The sequence below is a fragment of the Schistocerca piceifrons genome, chromosome X (genome assembly GCF_021461385.2).
Source record: "Schistocerca piceifrons isolate TAMUIC-IGC-003096 chromosome X, iqSchPice1.1, whole genome shotgun sequence".
In the NCBI taxonomy this organism is placed as follows: Eukaryota; Metazoa; Arthropoda; class Insecta; order Orthoptera; family Acrididae; genus Schistocerca; species Schistocerca piceifrons.
In genome coordinates, this window is record NC_060149.1 from 191,946,491 (window position 1) to 191,965,392 (window position 18,902).

General features: G+C 42.5%; 1 protein-coding gene across 1 annotated transcript in view; it reads left to right on the forward strand.

Annotated features, from left to right (window-relative positions):
• The window catches only part of LOC124721161 (inositol 1,4,5-trisphosphate receptor), a 360,416-nt gene that overhangs the window by 263,665 nt on the left and 77,849 nt on the right, over window positions 1-18,902 (forward strand). The window lies entirely within an intron of this gene.

The window sequence follows — 18,902 nt, forward strand, 5'->3', positions numbered from 1 at the left end:
TTGCCTTGACTTCCTCGTGAAATTCTAACAGTTGATACTGTGTCAGATCTGACATAAATTCTTTTACTTTAGAAGTCATGAAGTTAAATGTTTTCTGACCTCTAAAAACATGCACAATGCCCGTAAGCTGCAACCTAAACTCACTCACAGATATATCATATTTCTTAATGCTTGTAATTGCCTTTTGAAATGGACTCATATGAGTATGCAGGACGTGTAAGTAAATTTTTCAAGAAGAATAAGGAAAAAAGATCTGAGGAGACTTGGACACTTAATAAAAAATAGAAAGTATGGTTTAAGAGCCTCAAACATGTACATGAACCTTTCACTTGTAGGATGTAAGCTCACCCACCTAGTTTTTACATGCCTGAGTAAATCTTTGTGTGTTATATGCAGTGAACTGAGTGAGGTGGCACAGTAGTTAGCACACTGGACTCGTATCCAGGATGATGATGGTTCAAACCAGCGTCCGGCTATCCTGATTTAGGTTTTGCGTAATTTCTCTAAATCACTTCAGGCAAATGCCGGGATGGTTCCTTTGAAAGGACACAGATGATTTCTTTCCCTACCCTTCTCTAATCTGAGCTTGTGCTCCATATCTAATGACCTCGTTGTCGATGGGATGTTAAACACTAATCTCCGTCTTCTCCTCCATGTGCAGTAAATCACAAAAATCCTTTAGTGCAGCTACGTGAACATTATAAATTAAAAGGTAGTTATACACTTTGGTAATAATACTTTGAATCTCTTGTGAAAGTATATCTGCCCCTTCTTGGATTGCATTATGTAACACATGAATTGGGCAATTTACCTGTACTGTAGACCAGTTTAGTTTGTGTTCAAGTTTTCTAACTATATTGTTTTTTCCTTTTCTTCCAACACTTCCAAAGTTAGTATTATCGACACCAAAAACTCAACCTTTGTCACTAAGACTGAATTCAGAAATCACTTTATATACACACTCAGTGTACTGGAGGTTTTGTTGTCGCACTCATTTAAATATAGTAAATTACACTGAACAAATCCTGTGAGACCAAAATATTGCGCCAGAACAGGAAACATTATTACATGGTTGTTATTACTGCCACCTGTACTGATCCCAACATTATTCACTTTTGATGGGCTATGTCATACATTATATTTTATGAAAGGTGATATAATATAATTGACAATTGCTTCAGAGTTACTTTTTTTACTCGAAAACTGAACAGCTACCTTTCAATCATTAAAAATCTTATACATGATTTTTGTTGTGCATGAAGAAGAATTCTAAGAATAGTGGTGTTTCACGGCATGAAATGCAAGTGTGTGTTCTGCTGTAAGAAACTTATTTGATTCTCTTTGATTACCACTAAAGAAACTGGTCAACTGTTTCAAAGTTGAAGCTGAATGCACAGCTCTTATATGTTTCTTGCTTGTAAAATGGTCATTCAGAGTTCGTTTCCCAACCATCGGTGATTGAAATGTAACAACTGTAATGAAGTAATTAAGGATTAGTTGAGACTTAACCTTAGACATGCTAATTAATGTTTTTAGGCCACATTGACAGTTATTATGTTGCATTTAAGTTAGGTACACTATCAGTATCAGGGTGGGTCAAACCGTTTCTAGCCTAACAAATAAAGAATGACAGAAATTTCATAATACCAATTTATTTTTCAATATAATACCCATGCACACTAACAAACTTGTGGGCATGCTCAGATAACTTTGGAAAACCATTCAAATAAAAGGTATTTGATTTCAAGTCCAACTAAGCATTCATAGCATCAATCACTGTGTCATCATTGTCAAATCGTCATCCTTTGAGGTCTTTTTTTAGGTTTGGGAAAAGAAAAAAGTTTGATGGAACCAAATCTGGAGAATATAGCAGATGATATAACAATTCAAAGCCACAATCACACACAGTTTCCAGTGTTGCAAGGGCTTTGTGCACTGGTGTGTTGTCCTGATGCAAAAGAATTCCGCATGCCGATTTTTCATGCCCTTTTTTTTTTTCAAACAGTGCGGGAGGGTGCAATAGTATGATGCATTGATAAGTTGTACCCTTCTGCAAGTAATCCACCATAATTACCCCTTCTGCATCCCAGAAGACTGATGCCATCACCTTACTGGCTGATTTTTGCACCCAGAATGCTTTTGGGGTAGGGAATGAAGGGTGTTTCTATTATTGTGACTGTTGTTTTGTCTCAGGATGAAAATGGTGAATCCATGTTTCGTCCATTGTCACATACCTTGCAAGAAAGCCGTCTTCATCTGCTGCAAATTGGTGGGTATTTCTTCACAACATTGCACACAGTCCTGTTTCTGATCTGCATTTAAGTCTGTCAGGACCCACCAAGATGAAACTTTCCGCATTCCTGAAATATCCACAATGTCATGAGCATGCACATGGAAGATTCAAAATGTGGTTTCAATGTGCTGCAACATTGTTCGACAACCCTGTGAAATCGTATCATGAATTTAAGTTATTATTTCATCAGTGGCAACGGTGACAGGCCTTCCGCTCCTTTACGCATCTTCCACAGTCGTTCTTCCATGCTTGAAGTTGGACATGAAGTTTTTCACTGTTGCACAAGACTGAGCACTGTCCTTAAGTGTATTCTGCACATCCTCCGCAATTTCCTTGGGCATCATTCCCATCAAATGAAGATATTCAATCACAGCACGGTTCTTGAGTCTCTCAATATTCGCCATTTTGCTTACACTGTGGTATACAACACATCCTAGCAGCAAAACTAACGAAGCTGGAGCTGCTAAATTTGACTTGCATACCCAAAAAGGATCATTATAAAAGTAGATGGTGTTGTTTGTGCAAGACATTACCATAACTATCGTGGACTAGAAACTTTTCGACCACCTCTTGTACAACAGTAGCTTTAGGTTAGTCTTTGATTGATTTCAATTTCTTCAATTATTTAATAGTAATGCAAATAGTTGTCTGAATAGGAATCATAAAAGCATGCAAGAACAGTGAAGTACAAGCAGCACAGGGCCCAAACAGTTTACCTTAGAGGTTAGCCTCAACACTGAAATTCCAATGTTGTAAAATTGTTTCTATGCTGATTATAATAGAAAACTTTGTAATTAAATGTTGCTTGTTAATTTCAATGGATATGAAAATAAATTGTGCTTTATAGTATATGCACTGAAGTTACTACTCACATTCTTTACAAAAATCCTCATTTTCATTTCTTCCATCTTCCATGCTCAGAAACTGATATGTGTATTCTTCTCGGAAGCGAACTTTTTGTTGCGACTGCAATTTGATTTTAAAGTTCCATCTAATGATGTCACGAGTAATGGTAGATTTTGTTCAAATTTTGAATTACTCTCCAAGCAGCTGAATATTAACCTCATACAAACTACAGAACAAGAGTCAGAAACACGAGGAAGGCACCAGAAACATAGGATCTGGAAACTACAAAATTCCCAGAGAATCAATTATTGGACCGCTTCCGTTGTCACTGTTAGTGCAAGACCGGGTGCATACCTATGGTCATGATCACATATATTAAACACTCACTACTTTGACGGCCTTTTATCTTTTCATTCAGGACATTCATCTTCTAACATAAAAACTTGGATTGTCTGCAAAATCCGTGGTGTGTGGCAACTCTAACTAGGGAAAAAATTACCTGTGAGTTTTCTGTGTGGCAGTTCCAGCACTTTTAATTGTCACACACCACGTAATTAATCTAGTGAAAACTGTACATCTGCCTGTCCAAAGAAGTAGCAGGAAATATTGAATCTACTGATACTGACTGTTTCCTTTGACTTATGATGTCATCGAAACAATAGTCATTAAACTGGATATGCATAAAATATGTGTAAATGACTAGTGGTGGTATGTGGTATCCTCCGTCATGAAATGTACAGTGGATTGCGGAGTACATATCTAGATGTACTTGCCATAAAAAGAATTAAGTTATTGTCATGGCTTCATATTCATTGTGTTTGACAACTCGGATACCAACTGTCATGTTTTTGCCTATCTTGGACCTCAGGCTAAGAAGTAGATCAGGCTGCACCACAACTACTTTGTTTCCAGCTGCCACCTGTGACTGACAAGCAGAGCAACGAGTTATGTATTCAGCTTTTGTGTGTTTCTTCATAGTTTAATGCTTGAATTCCATGCTGTGTTTGTATTTGAGAGGTGTAACCTTGTGTTTTGGTAACTGTAATGTGTAGATTCATGCAGTCTATAGTAGAGTTGTGATTTCTTTTGGATGGCCAGCTGCATTCCATTGGTAACAAGTCAGGAAGGTAGAAAGTTACATGTTTTATAGTTAATTCTCAAGCTAGTAATAGGGTGGATAGGATGTGTGTTTGCTGGGTGGGGGTACAGGAGTAGCTGACCACAATTGGGGAACAGCTGAAGATGCGTTTGGCCACAGTCAGCTGTCTTACGACTGCTGCCTTGGGATGTAGCAGTGATGGAGAACATGGCACGTCGCACAGGTCACTTTGGGCTCCGATTGTGTTTCCCACAGGGTCTGCTGCCATGTCATCTTACAGTGTAACTAACACGATGGATTGCCCTCACTGCAGAGTGAGTGGTGGGTGTTAATGCATTTGTGTCACTTGAGGTGGAGAGTCAATGTGGAGGCTGACTGTCTGGCCTCATCCGTTCATCCTGCAAGTGGACAGGTTGCTGCTCCTGCAGCCTGATTCGTGCAGGCACACAGGAGAGGCGTTTGCTAGTTTTTGGGAGCTCCAGTGTTAGATGTGTTAAGGAGCCCCTTAGGGAAATAGCATCCAGGGCTGGAAAGAAATCCATTTTGCACTTGATATGTCTGTTCAGGGGCCTCATCCAAGTTGTGGAATAGACTCTACCTGCAGCTGTCAGTTGTGCAGGATGCAGTTGGAAGAAAGCTGTCTGTGGTTCACATTGGTTCCGAGGCCATCTTCATTTCATATAGGCACACAAGTGGCTGGCAGAAGTGGGAAAGACTGCTGGGCTCATATGTGGGTTGCAAGCAGAGCTCACAATTTACAGCATCTTTTCCAGAATTGATTGGTGTCTTTTGGTTTGGAGCCAAGAAGGGTCCACAACCAAAGGCTCCTTTAATTCTGTGAAGGTCTTGGCTGGAGATTTCTTGACCTGCATTATGGGCTGGAACATTGTAGGACACAGCTTGATTGGTCAGGGATGCACTAAACAAAAAATACAGCTACTCGGGTAGCAGAGTACTTATGGAGTGCACATGGGTTCCCCTTTTTTTTTTAGGCTATGCGGTGATTTGAGATCCTCTGATTAAAGCTTGCCAATCTATACACAGAGAACAAAATCAGACCATGTACCAAGTAAAGACACTTCTACTGTCAAAATTTTAACAGTAAATTGTCAAAGTATTTGTAACAAAGTTCCTGAATTTGCTACACTCTAGCGAAGATGTTGCACTCAATTTATTCTTGGAACTGAGAACTGGTTGAAACCTGAAGTACAAAGCTCTGAAATATTTAGCAAGGCATGGGTGTGTGTGTGTGTGTGTGTGTGTGTGTGTGTGTGTGTGTGTGTGTATATATAGACACACACACAGATTGTGTACCATAGAAGAGGGAGTGTTTATTGCAGTCGACAAAAATATTGGGTCTATTGAGGTCAAAATTGAGTCTGACTATGAAGTTACCTGGTTGCCTGTAGCAGGTATAGGTGAACTCAGATTAATTATCAGCTGTTTTTAGTGCCCATCCAATCCCACCATGACAGTTTTAGAATCATTCAAAGAAAGTCTATGCTCAGTAGTGCGGAAATACCCAGATCATGGAATATTAGTCTTAATTTACCGAATATAGACTGGAGTGTCTGTGAATTATTGCCAGTGGTACAAACAGGCAGTCTTCTGAAGTACCTTTGAACACATTTTTTGAAAATTGTCTTGAGCAGCTGGTTCGACAGCCCTTGCTCAATGGAAATATCTTATACCTTGTATTTTCAAACAGGTCTGACCTTTTAAATGGTATGTAGAGACAGGAATTAGTGATTATGATGTCGCCATAGTGACTATGGTTGATAAAGTTAATAAATCAATCGAGAAGGCTAGGAGAATGTTCATGCTAGAAAAAGCAGATGAGCAGTTGTTAGCATCCCACTTACAAAATGAATGGATATCATTCAGTTACGGTATGATGGGCATAGGGTAATTATGGGCAAAGTTTAAACAGACTGTAAATTGCGCCATGGATTGAATTAAAAACAGAAAAGACCCACCATGGCGTAATAACAAAATTCAGAAATTGCTGAGGAAGCAGCGACAGTTCAAGAAAGAAATCACAAATGTTGATAGGCAAAAGTTAGTAGAAACTTGTGCGTCCATTAGAAGAACAATACATGAAGCATACAGCAACTTCCACCATTGTACCTTAGTGAAAGGTCTTGCTAAGAATTCGAGAAAATTCTGGTCCTACATAAAATCACTAAGCGGTGAAAGGCTTCTATCCAGTCACTCGTTGACCAGTATAGAGCACTCGTTGACCAGTCTAGAGTGGCAATAGAAGATAGCAAAAGGAAAACCAAAGTTTTAAATCTCACATTTAAGAAACCATTCATGCAGTTGGATCATACAAACAGACTGTCATTTAACCATCATACATACTCTTGCAAGGAGGACATAGTAATAGGCATCCCTGTTGTAGAGAAGCAGCTGAATGATCTGGAAGCAATTTAGTTGCCAGGTCTGGGTGGAATCACAGATCGGTTTTACACGGTGTACTCTACTGCATTGGCCCCTTACTTAGCTTGCATTTCTCGTGGATCTCTCACCCAGCACAATGTCCCAAGTGGCTGGAAAAAGCGCAGGTGACTGCTATATATAAGAGAGGTAAAAGAACATACCCACAACATCATAGAGCAAGGCCCTTAACGTTGGGTTGCTGCAGAATTCTTGAACATATTCAAAGTCTGAGTGGAATAAATTTCCTTGAGACCTATAGTTAATTGCATCTGTCCAATGGTCCCTCTTGACAATGGGAATTATGTGCACATTTTTGCAGTCACTATGTACGCTTTGTTACTTCAGTGACCAACCATAAACTGTTACTAGGAGGTGAGAAAGTTTTTTTCACTTAATCTGTGTAGAACCTTACAAGCATCTCATCCAGTCCAGTTGCCTTTCCACTGTTGAGCAGTTTTAGTTGATTTCCTATTCCACACTTTCTGTTGCTTATCTCAGTATCTACCATTTTGGCATTTGTACGATGATTGAAGTGAAGAATTGTATAACAGTCCTCTGCAATGAAATGATTTCAGAAGACCGAGTTCAGTATATCAGCCTTTTCTATTTCATCTCCTGCTTCAGTGCCAGTATGGTCACTGAGAGACTAAATAGGTGATTCTGATCTGCGTACTAACTATACAGAAGACCATAACTATTTGGATTCTAAGCCAGATCATTTGACAGAATTTTACGTTGAAATTCATTGAAAGCTCTTTACACACTGTGTGACCTCAGAAGGGTTGCCTTAAAAGAGTGGGTTAGGGTTGAGCAGCTATGTCTGTACCAGTTTGGCTACAAAATGCCATGGAGGATCCAAGCATATTAAAATACATTGAATGGAGCAACCAATAGCAGATTTGCCTTTCATGTTTGTGCAAACAGGCTACATTTATTATCAGATGACATGGTAACAAATAATAGAGGTGCAACTCATGATATCATACAATACAGCTTTACCAAAGACAAGGAGGTTATATAAATATCAAAGAAATTAATTATACACAATTTTGAAGAGCATAAGTGCAAACCATCTAAGATCATTATACACATGGACGAGGGCATTGAGTAATGTCTGCACAAATGTCAAGCATAACATGTGCTGTTGTATACAGGAAGTAGACCTAACCATTGACTGACTACAGTTACAGCGTCAATGCGCCGCTAATGGAACCATGACGTAAACTGATATTGCTAGATGGCAGCACTTCTGATGGCGTGTAAAATTGTAGTGTTAATACACTCCTGGAAATTGAAATAAGAACACCGTGAATTCATTGTCCCAGGAAGGGGAAACTTTATTGACACATTCCTGGGGTCAGATACATCACATGATCACACTGACAGAACCACAGGCACATAGACACAGGCAACAGAGCATGCACAATGTCGGCACTAGTACAGTGTATATCCACCTTTCGCAGCAATGCAGGCTGCTATTCTCCCATGGAAACGATCGTAGAGATGCTGGATGTAGTCCTGTGGAACGGCTTGCCATGCCATTTCCTCCTGGCGCCTCAGTTGGACCAGCGTTCGTGCTGGACGTGCAGACCGCGTGAGACGACGCTTCATCCAGTCCCAAACATGCTCAATGGGGGACAGATCCGGAGATCTTGCTGGCCAGGGTAGTTGACTTACACCTTCTAGAGCACGTTGGGTGGCACGGGATACATGCGGACGTGCATTGTCCTGTTGGAACAGCAAGTTCCCTTGCCGGTCTAGGAATGGAAGAACGATGGGTTCAATGACGGTTTGGATGTACCGTGCACTATTCAGTGTCCCCTCGACGATCACCAGTGGTGTACGGCCAGTGTAGGAGATCGCTCCCCACACCATGATGCCGGGTGTTGGCCCTGTGTGCGTCGGTCGTATGCAGTCCTGATTGTGGCGCTCACCTGCATGGCGCCAAACACGCATACGACCATCATTGGCACCAAGGCAGAAGCGACTCTCATCGCTGAAGACGACACGTCTCCATTCGTCCCTCCATTCACGCCTGTCGCGACACCACTGGAGGCGGGCTGCACGATGTTGGGGCGTGAGCGGAAGACGGCCTAACGGTGTGAGGGACCGTAGCCCAGCTTCATGGAGACGGTTGCGAATGGTCCTCGCTGATACCCCAGGAGCAACAGTATCCCTAATTTGCTGGGAAGTGGCGGTGCGGTCCCCTACGGCACTGCGTAGGATCCTACGGTCTTGGCGTGCATCCGTGCGTCGCTGCGGTCCGGTCACAGGTCGACGGGCACGTGCACCTTCCGCCGACTACTGGCGACAACATCGATGTACTGTGGAGACCTCACGCCCCACGTGTTGAGCAATTCGGCGGTACGTCCACCCGGCCTCCCGCATGCCCACTATACGCCCTCGCTCAAAGTCCGTCAACTGCACATACGGTTCACGTCCACGCTGTCGTGGCATGCTACCAGTGTTAAAGACTGCGATGGAGCTCCGTATGCCACGGCAAACTGGCTGACACTGACGGCAGCGGTGCACAAATGCTGCGCAGCTAGCGCCATTCGACGGCCAACACCGCGGTTCCTGGTGTGTCCGCTGTGCCGTGCGTGTGATCATTGCTTGTACAGCCCTCTCGCAGTGTCCGGAGCAAGTATGGTGGGTCTGACACACCGGTGTCAATGTGTTCTTTTTTCCATTTCCAGGAGTGTATAAAATGATAAAATCTCAGTCAGCACTAATGTGCTAGAAGCTCAATTATAAAAACAGTATAATAATGCAAGACATTCCATTTATGATGATATCGTATGGAACCACATTCTGTATGATTTGTTCATAATTTCAGTAGAGGGCATCATGATTGATACAAAGTTAATGAAAATAATTATTTCGTTTTTACCAGCTCAGTTGTGCTGTAAACTGAACAGTAAAGCCCAGTGCAATAGTGCAGATTTCATAAAACAAAGGTACTGTTACATGTCATCTTTATGTTTGCAATATACAAAATACAGTTTACTGAATAAATTACATGCTTTCATTAAGAATTCCATTAAACAGAGAGAAATTTAAAAGAAAGAACAGTGAGATTGGGACTCTCATAGTTTCTACCTACTCACAAGTAAATCATTGAAAAATCAAAGGACAATTTACAACAGCATGAAATCTGCTCATTTGATGTTAAGAATCTGTATAATAATGTACCAGCTGATGAAATATTAGAAATTATTTATAACAATTTTAGGAAATTTGGAAAAGTAGATCCCATGATCCAGATCTTTTAGTTATTTTACTTTTAATTAGAAACTGTATCGCTAGAAATATGACCTTACAATGGGCTCATGTCTTCCAGGCATCCTGTCAATAATTTTTATGAACTTTTTAGAGAACAAATTGTGTGATCATACACTGCAGAATGCAAAAAGATTACAGTGTGTTCCAGATAAGCCACTGATATTTTCATAATTTTTTCACATGATGAAAATGACTTTCAGGAGCTAGCAAATAATCTTAATTCCTTACACAAAAATATGGAGTTTACTCATGAAATCGAAGTAGAGGATTCAGTTAATATTTTGGACATACAAATCACCAGAATAGGACATACTGTTAAAATTGAGATATATTATAAGCCAACGGCTACAAATTTGATTATATTACACGATTCATGCCATCCACTATGTAAAATTTTGCATTTATTACATCATTGTTTTATCAGTTAACTAGGCTAGATGTGATTGAAGAGGAAACTGTCTTGATTTTCAGGTCTGGGTAGCTAATGGCTTTACTGAGGTGGCAATCAGGAAGATTAGAAGAAATAGTTTAATATAATGGGAAAGAAAGTAGTGGTTACCAAGAAAGTGAGAAAGTATAGTTTGTTGTCACACCATGGGCCCATGTCAGACAGGATAACAGATGTCTTCCACAAATATAATATAATTGGGTTTCGAATGAATAATAAACTTGGAAAATTGCTGTGACATAGCTTAAACCCCCCCTGCGGGCCTGGGGGTTAGAATAAGCCCAAGGCATTCCTGCCTGTCATAAGAGGTGACTAAAAGGAGTCTCTCACCTTTCAGCCTTCATGTGATGGTCCCCTGTAGGGTTTGACCTCCATTTTTCAAAATTTTCCCAAAGAGCGAGCCAATTGGAGAAGGGCACCTTACATGGTGTACAGTGTCCATCGTGCATTGAGATATTGAGCCCACTTTCTCATCGTGGCATTGCAGTTCCGCTCATCCTCCATCTCTCGAGCGAGTACACCTTTTCAGGTGCATTTTCCTCCACCCACTATGCAATGTCATTTTCTGCACCAACGATGACCTCATATCCAGCACAGTATCCAGTCCGTTGTGGTAGGGCCCCCATGTACCCTGTTGATTGTAGCCCCCTAACTACACATGGATTGCTCTGCTGATGCCTGCACTGTTAACTCCCCAAGTATGCCAAGGAGTAAATGCCTGTCACCCTGTTTTATTGGGACTCCCAGCAATGGACATCCTACTAGGTGGCCTTTGCTGCGTCTAGGTGGCACCTGTGGGGAGGGCCCTTGGTCGGAGTGGGTGGCATCAGGACAGATGATGCGTGATGGAGCATACTACATCATCACTTGCTGATGATCAAATGCCAGCATTCTCTAAGCGTTCCAAGTCTCAGTACAATGCAAGGAAGTATGAACCTAAATCGTTCCCCTCCTTGGCCACATCATGGGAGGAACATCAGGCTAAGGATGGCAGTGAACCTTACTCACCCCAGTACTTCAAATGTACAAGAGGTGATGGGGGCTCCTTTGTCTCGATGAAGTGTCAGTTTTTTATAGAGCATTTAGAGGACAAGTTTGGGGAGGTGGAGGGCTTATCCAAAATGCGTTCAGGGTCAAACTTGATAATAACAGCACCCTCTGCCGAGTCAGGTGCATTACTTGTTTGTGACAAGCTCGGGCATGTTTCCATTACCATCACACCTTATAAGAGCTTAAATATGGTTCAAGGTATTATATTCGACAGGGACCTCCTTTTGCAGTCTGACAATGAGCTGTGCGCCAACTTAGAGTGACGAAGAGTTCATTTCATCCGGTACGTCCATTGGGGTCCGGGGGATAATCAGGTTGCCACCAGTGCCTTCTTCTTGGCCTTCGAGGGTGACATATTACCCAAGAAGGTCAAGGTGATAGTCTACCACTGTGATGTCAATCCATATATCCCTCCCCCAATGCGGTGCTTTAAGTGCTGGAAGTTCTGCCATAAGTCTTCCCACTATACTTCCAGCATCACGTGTCGAGATTGTGGACGTCCATCCCATCCCAGTACTCCATGTGCCCCCCTCCCATCTGTGTCAACTGCGGAGAGCATCATTCCCCTTGCTCACCAGACTGCTGGATTTTACAGCAAGAAAGGAAAATCATGGAATACAAGGCCCTGAAGCGACACACCTACACTGAGACCAAGAGGAAATTTGAGCGTCTACATCCTGTGGCTATGACCACCTCTTATGCCGCCGCTACGAGAACAGTTGTAGCCCTATCAGTTCTATGAGTTCCGGTCGGCTACAGAAGACTACACCTGCCCCCTTGGTGGTGGTGGTGGGGGGAGGGGGGGGGGGGCACTTCCCTCCCTGTTGCTCCCGCACCACCTACCTCGGGAGCACTGTCCTCCCAACCATCAGGGAGACACCAGTCCCCACTTCTCAGCCAGAGAAATGTAAGTATTCTTCAGCTCCTCTCGCTAAGAAGGGGTCCCTTTTGGTTACTCCCTTCCTAGATTTCTGTTAGTCGGAAAGATGACACTTGCCAGTGGCTGAAGTGCCCAAAAGCAGCTGGTTGTAGGGCTTCACGATAATCCTCAGTCCCAGAGACTGAATCAGTGAAGCCCCACCACCCAGAGAAACCCAAGGATCAGTGAGAGAAATCCAGAAAGAAGACCCCTAAGACCAAAGGAACTGCGGTGGCACATAATAGTGTGTGAAGTGGAGTTTGCATTTATATCCTGAACTCGGTATTTAGTGAACCTGTGTCCCTTCCAACTCCTCTTGAAACTGTAGCTGGCAGGATACAGACGACACAGGAAATAACTGTCTGCAACGTATATCTCCCTCCAGATGGTGTGGTACCCCTGAACGTATTGGCTGCATTGATTGATCAACTCCCTAAACCTTTCCTACTTTTGGGAGATTTTAATGCCTATAATCCCTTGTGAGATAGCACCATGCTTACTGGCCATAGCAGAGATGTCGAAAATTTACTGTCTCAACTCAACCGCTGCTTCTTAAATACTGGGGCCGCCGCCACATTGTATTGTGTCTCATGGTAGTTACCCGGCCACTGATTTGTCAATTTGCAGTCCAGGAATTTTCCCGTCTATCCACTGGAGAGCACATGACGGCCTGTGTGGTAGTGACCACTTCCCCATCTTCCTGTCACTCTCCTGCATCATGACCATCGATGCCTACCCAGATGGGCTTTAAACAAGGCAGACTGGGTAGCCCTCACCTCTGCTGTCACCGTTGAATCTCCCCCACGTGGTGCCATCGATGTTGTGATTGAGCAGGTCACTGCAACAATACTTTCTGTGGCGGAAAACGTGATCCCTCATTCTCTAGGGTGCCCCTGGCGAAAGTCAGTCCCTTGGTGGTCACCAGAAGTCGCTAAGGTAATTAAAGAGCATTGGCGAGCTCAACAGCAACATAAGCGGTATCCTTCCCTAGAGCACCTAATAGCCTTTAAGCAGCTCTGTGCCCATGTTCACCTGCTTATAAAACGATAGAAACAGGAGTGTTGGGAGAGGTATGTGTCGACCACTGAGTGCCATACTTCACCTTCCCAAGTCTGGACAAAGATCAGTCTTTTTGGGTACCAGACCCCAACAGGTGTCACTGGCGTTAACATCAATGTTGTGCTCTCTACCAATGCAAACACAATTGCCAAGCATTTTGCTGAGCACTATGCCCGAGCTTCTGTGTCGGAGAACTACCGCCCAGCCTTTCACACCCTCAAATGGCGGATGGGAAGGAAAGGCTTCTTGCTCACTACAAGCCACCGTGAACCCTATAATGCCCCATTTACAGAGTCGGAGCTCCTCAGTGCCCTTGCACATTGCCCCGACAGAGCTCCTGGGCCGGATTGGATCCACAGTCAGATGATTAAACATCTCTCTTAATAATATGCCAATGAAAGTCAAGTTCCATGAGGACTTGTACTTTCCAAGCTTCAGTTATTGTCAGCACATCATTTAGGCAAGGATTGCGATGCTTTAGAATCTCAGCACATATTCTCTTGTCTGCAGAGGTCTGAATGATGGCGTCATGAAGCATTTTATCTTAAAAAGAGCTCCACAAGTGCAGTTAAATTTACAATTCGTAGTCATACCCTTGAGTTAAGTGATCCATTCCTTGTAAGACTGATTGCTGTGATGACATGTATGAAGAAATTTGAACCGAGTGGCAGCTACATGTATCTGTGCTTCTGTGCTTCAAAAAATTCACCTAATTTCCAAATGATTTCCTCACAGGGTAGGCTTTTAGGCTGTACTTGAGGGAACACTTTTCTACATAAAGAGAAGATGTGCACTCATACCCAGTAAAAAAAAGACAGAAAATTATGAGTTGTCTGCGATTCTGTAAGCTGTGAAGGGCTGCTCAAGCTATATCCGGTACTCTATCCATTCCTCTTCCTTTTTCATCAAAAGAATGGAAGGGAGGAGGCAGCACCTGGCCAACAGGATTCTGTGCTTCAGTTGTTGTTGATTGCTGAGCTTCCACTAGTTTACTTGTGCATTGTGGCAGGATGTGGACATGTCAGCTCTGAAACTCAATAAGTACAGTGAGTGTTTGCTCTCCAGAAGTTGCCACTGTATACAAAATTCAAATCACTTCAAGAATAGATATAACAAATTTATGAACACTATAATAATAATAATAATAATAATAATAATAATAATCAAGACACTTTCCATCCCCGGCTGTTTCTTGAAAATACTAAATTTCAGTTAGTTCTGCCAACAGTGAAAGAAATATTGATTTGTTCAATATGCAGAGATGCCAAATAATCTTCCAAAGTAGTCACTAATTACATGCTCATCACCAGAAGTATCTGTTGTGTCCACCAGTATAACTCTAGAACACATCAAACACTATATATACAGGGTGTTACAAAAAGGTACGGCCAAACTTTCAGGAAACATTCCTCACACACAAATAAAGAAAAGATGTTATGTGGACATGTGTCCGGAAACGCTTAATTTCCATGTTAGAGCTCGTTTTAATTTCGTCAGTATGTACTGTACTTCCTCGATTCACCGCCAGTTGGCCCATTTGAAGGAAGGTAATGTTGACTTCGGTGCTTGTGTTGACATGCGACTCACTGCTCTACAGTACTAGCATCAAGCACATCAGTACGTAGCATCAACAGGTTAGTGTTCATCACGAACGTGGTTTTGCAGTCAGTGCAGTGTTTACAAATGCGGAGTTGGCAGATGCCCATTTGATGTATGGATTAGCACGGGGCAATAGCTGTGGCGCGGTACGTTTGTATCGAGACAGATTTCCAGAACGAAGGTGTCCCGACAGGAAGACGTTCGAAGCAATTGATCGGCATCTTAGGGAGCACGGAACATTCCAGCCTATGATTCGCGACTAGAGAAGACCTAGAACGTCGAAGACACCTGCAATGGACGAGGCAATTCTTCGTGCAGTTGACGATAACCCTAATGTCAGCGTCAGAGAAGTTGCTGCTGTACAAGGTAATGCTGACCACGTCACTGTATGGAGAGTGCTACGGGAGAACCAGTTGTTTCTGTACGATGTACAGCGTGTGCAGGCACTATCAGCAGCTGATTGGCTTCCACGGGTACACTTCTGCGAACGGTTCATCCAACAATGTGTCAATCCTCATTTCAGTGCAAATGTTCTCTTTACGGATGAGGCTTCATTCCAACGTGATCAAATTGTAAATTTTCACAACAACATGTGTGGGCTGATGAGAATCTGCATGCAATTGTGCAATCACATCATCAACACAGATTTTCTGTGAACGTTTGGGCAGGCATTGTTGGTGATGTCTTGATTGGGCCCCATGTTCTTCCACCTACGCTCAGTGGAGCACGTTATCACGATTTCATACGGGATACTCTAGCTGTGCTGCTAGAACATGTGCCTTTACAAGTACAACACAACATGTGGTTCATGCACGATGGAGCTCTTGCGCATTTCAGTCGAAGTGTTCGTACCCTTCTCAACAACAGATTCGGTGACCGATGGATTGGTAGAGGCAGACCAATTCCATGGCCTCTACGCTCTCCTGACCTCAACCCTCTTGACTTTCATTTATGGGGGCATTTGAAAGCTCTTGTCTACGCAATCCCGGTACCAAATGTAGAGACTCTTCGTGCTTGTATTGTGGACGGCTGTGATCCAGTACGCCATTCTCCAGGGCTGCATCAGCGCATCAGGGATTCCATGCGACAGAGGGTGGACGCATGTATCCTCACTAACGGAGGATATTTTGAACATTTCCTGTAACAAAGTGTTTGAAGTCACGCTGGTACATTCTGTTGCTGTGTGTTTCCATTCCATGATTAATGTGATTTGAAGAGAAGTAATAAAATGAGCTCTAACATGGAAAGTAAGCGTTTCCGGACACATGTCCACATAACATATTTTCTTTCTTTGTGTGTGAGGAATGTTTCCTGAAAGTTTGGCCATACCTTTTTGTAACACCCTGTGTGTGTGTGTGTGTGTGTGTGTGTGTGTGTGTGTGTGTGTGTGTGTGTGTAGTTCCATGTTCCATGCGGCTTTTCGTGGATGATGCTGTAGTATACAGAGAAGTTGCAGCATTAGAAAATTGTAGTGAAATGCAGGAAGATCTCCAGCGGATAGGCACTTGGTGCAGGGAGTGGCAACTGACCCTTAACATAGACAAATGTAACGTATTGCGAATACATAGAAAGAAGGATCCTTTATTGTATGATTATATGATCGCGGAACAAACACTCGTAGCCGTTACTTCTGTAAAATATCTGGGAGTATGCGTGCAGAACGATTTGAAGTGGAATGATCATATAAAATTAATTGTTGGTAAGGTGGGTACCAGTTTGAGATTCATTGGGAGAGTCCTTAGAAAATGTAGTCCATCAACAAAGGACGTGGCTTACAAAACACTCGTTCGACCTATACTTGATTATTGCTCATCAGTGTGGGATCCATACCAGGTCGGGTTGACGGAGGAGATAGAGAAGATCCAAAGAAGAATGGTGCGTTTCGTCACAGGGTTATTTGGTAAGCGTGATAGCGTTACGGAGATGTTTAGCAAACTCCAGTGGCAGACTCTGCAAGAGAGGTGCTCTGCATGGCGGTGTAGCTTGCTGTCCAGGTTTCGAGAGGCTGCGTTTCTGGATGAGGTATCGAATATATTGCTTCCCCCTACTTATACCTCCCGAGGAGATCACAAGTGTAAAATTAGAGGGATTCGAGCGCGCACGGAGGCTTTCCGACAGTCGTTCTTCCCGCGAACCATATGCGACTGGAACAGGAAAGGGAGGTAATGACAGTGGCATGTTAAGTGCCCTCCACCACACACCGTTGGGTGGCTTGCAGAGTATAAATGTAAATGTAGATGTATAGAATGATTGAAATATAAATACATTCATTTGCAGTATATACATATTCAGTATAAGTAACTTTGTATCCTGCAGTCTCTCTCTCTCTCTCTCTCTCTCTCTCTCTCTCTCTCTCTCTCTCTCTCTCTCTCTCTCTCTCTCCCCCCTCTCTCCACTAGTACTGGTTTAGAATATTCACAAGCACTCAGTGTAGCAGTAGTGTCATGCTAGGTTTCTAAAGTCTCACTGATGTTGTGCTAGGTTTATCTCACTGCTCTGTCATCCATATGCTTAACGTGATCTGAGAGTTGTCTGAGGATAATCTGAGGCAGAGCTCTGATTGTGGCAGCTTAAAAAGGTGTGCTGACCAGTCAAAGTTGCAGGCAGTGAGGTTATACGAATTCGGCATCTGGTGAGCCCTCTACGGCAGTGCCTCATGGCAGTGGTCTTGGAATGTTTCTTCTGTGGCAATGTGAGTGACGTTTGATGCGCTGGGTGCGATCGAAAAAGATAATGTTGATGCCACAGATTTAATGATATTAACAACAAACCGTTGCAGCTGTCTGTGAAAGCATTTCCTATGATCAATTTCCATGTTTGCATATTGAGTTAACAAAGCACACATTTTTTAAATGTAACGTGGCTGTGCATGCTCACGTGAGATAGTTCGTGCCATGGCCAGATTGGTCTAAGGTTTGCTTTGTCTAGTGATACATATATTGTTTTCATTATCAGCTGCATTTTTTGGGTAAATTGTGTACTGTTTGTCTCTTTATCAAATAAGTAACTATGATAATGTACACCAGGTTTAGAAGAAGGCAAAGATAAAACTGGATAAATCAATGGATGAGCAACACTTAACTTCGTCCAATAAAAACAACACATTGTATTTGGCTGTGCTTGACATTGCATAGAAGCCTCTTGCACATTGTTTACTTGTAAAATCAGGCTGTAATCAGAAGCCTAGCAGGGGTTCCTTAGGATGTTTGCTTTGATTCCAATCCTTAATCCAGTGTTTACGAGTAGAAATCTGGTCCATTTCCTGATGATTTTTTTCCAGGACACAGCTAAATAATTTACATCAGATACAGTCTTCTTGCCTCACCCCTATGTTGATTGGGAAACTCTGAGAATTTTTCTCTAAACTTTACTTTGGATTTGATGTTTTAGAAGGTGACTCGCACCAACCTGTTGAGTTTTTTGTTGAGTCCTAGTTCTGTTAATATTCCAAAGAGAGTGGTCTATCCAATGACTCATATGCCTTTTGGAAGTCTACTTGGTGACTGATTTTGGTTAAATAACCATCTTCAGACTAAAATATCTGTGCCAAGGTGGCCAACAAGAAGTTGTTTACTTTTCACGTTGATTGATATGTAGTATAAGGAACTGCTTCATCAATGCTGCCACCTCTCTGTGAACATTTTGGTCTGATGATGTTTACTTTACCAAAACTGGTCACCAACTATAAATAAAACTGACTTGTACTGTTTTAAAATCAGTCTTTAACACAGGCTAGGAGTCTCACCCTGCTGATGGTTCTGTGACAGGAAAACAAGAAATGCAAGACATTGTATCGAAAGAAGTGGAAACCCGGTTCTGTCACTATAAAAGGGAGGGGGTATTTTGAACAGCATACCTTGATATATGA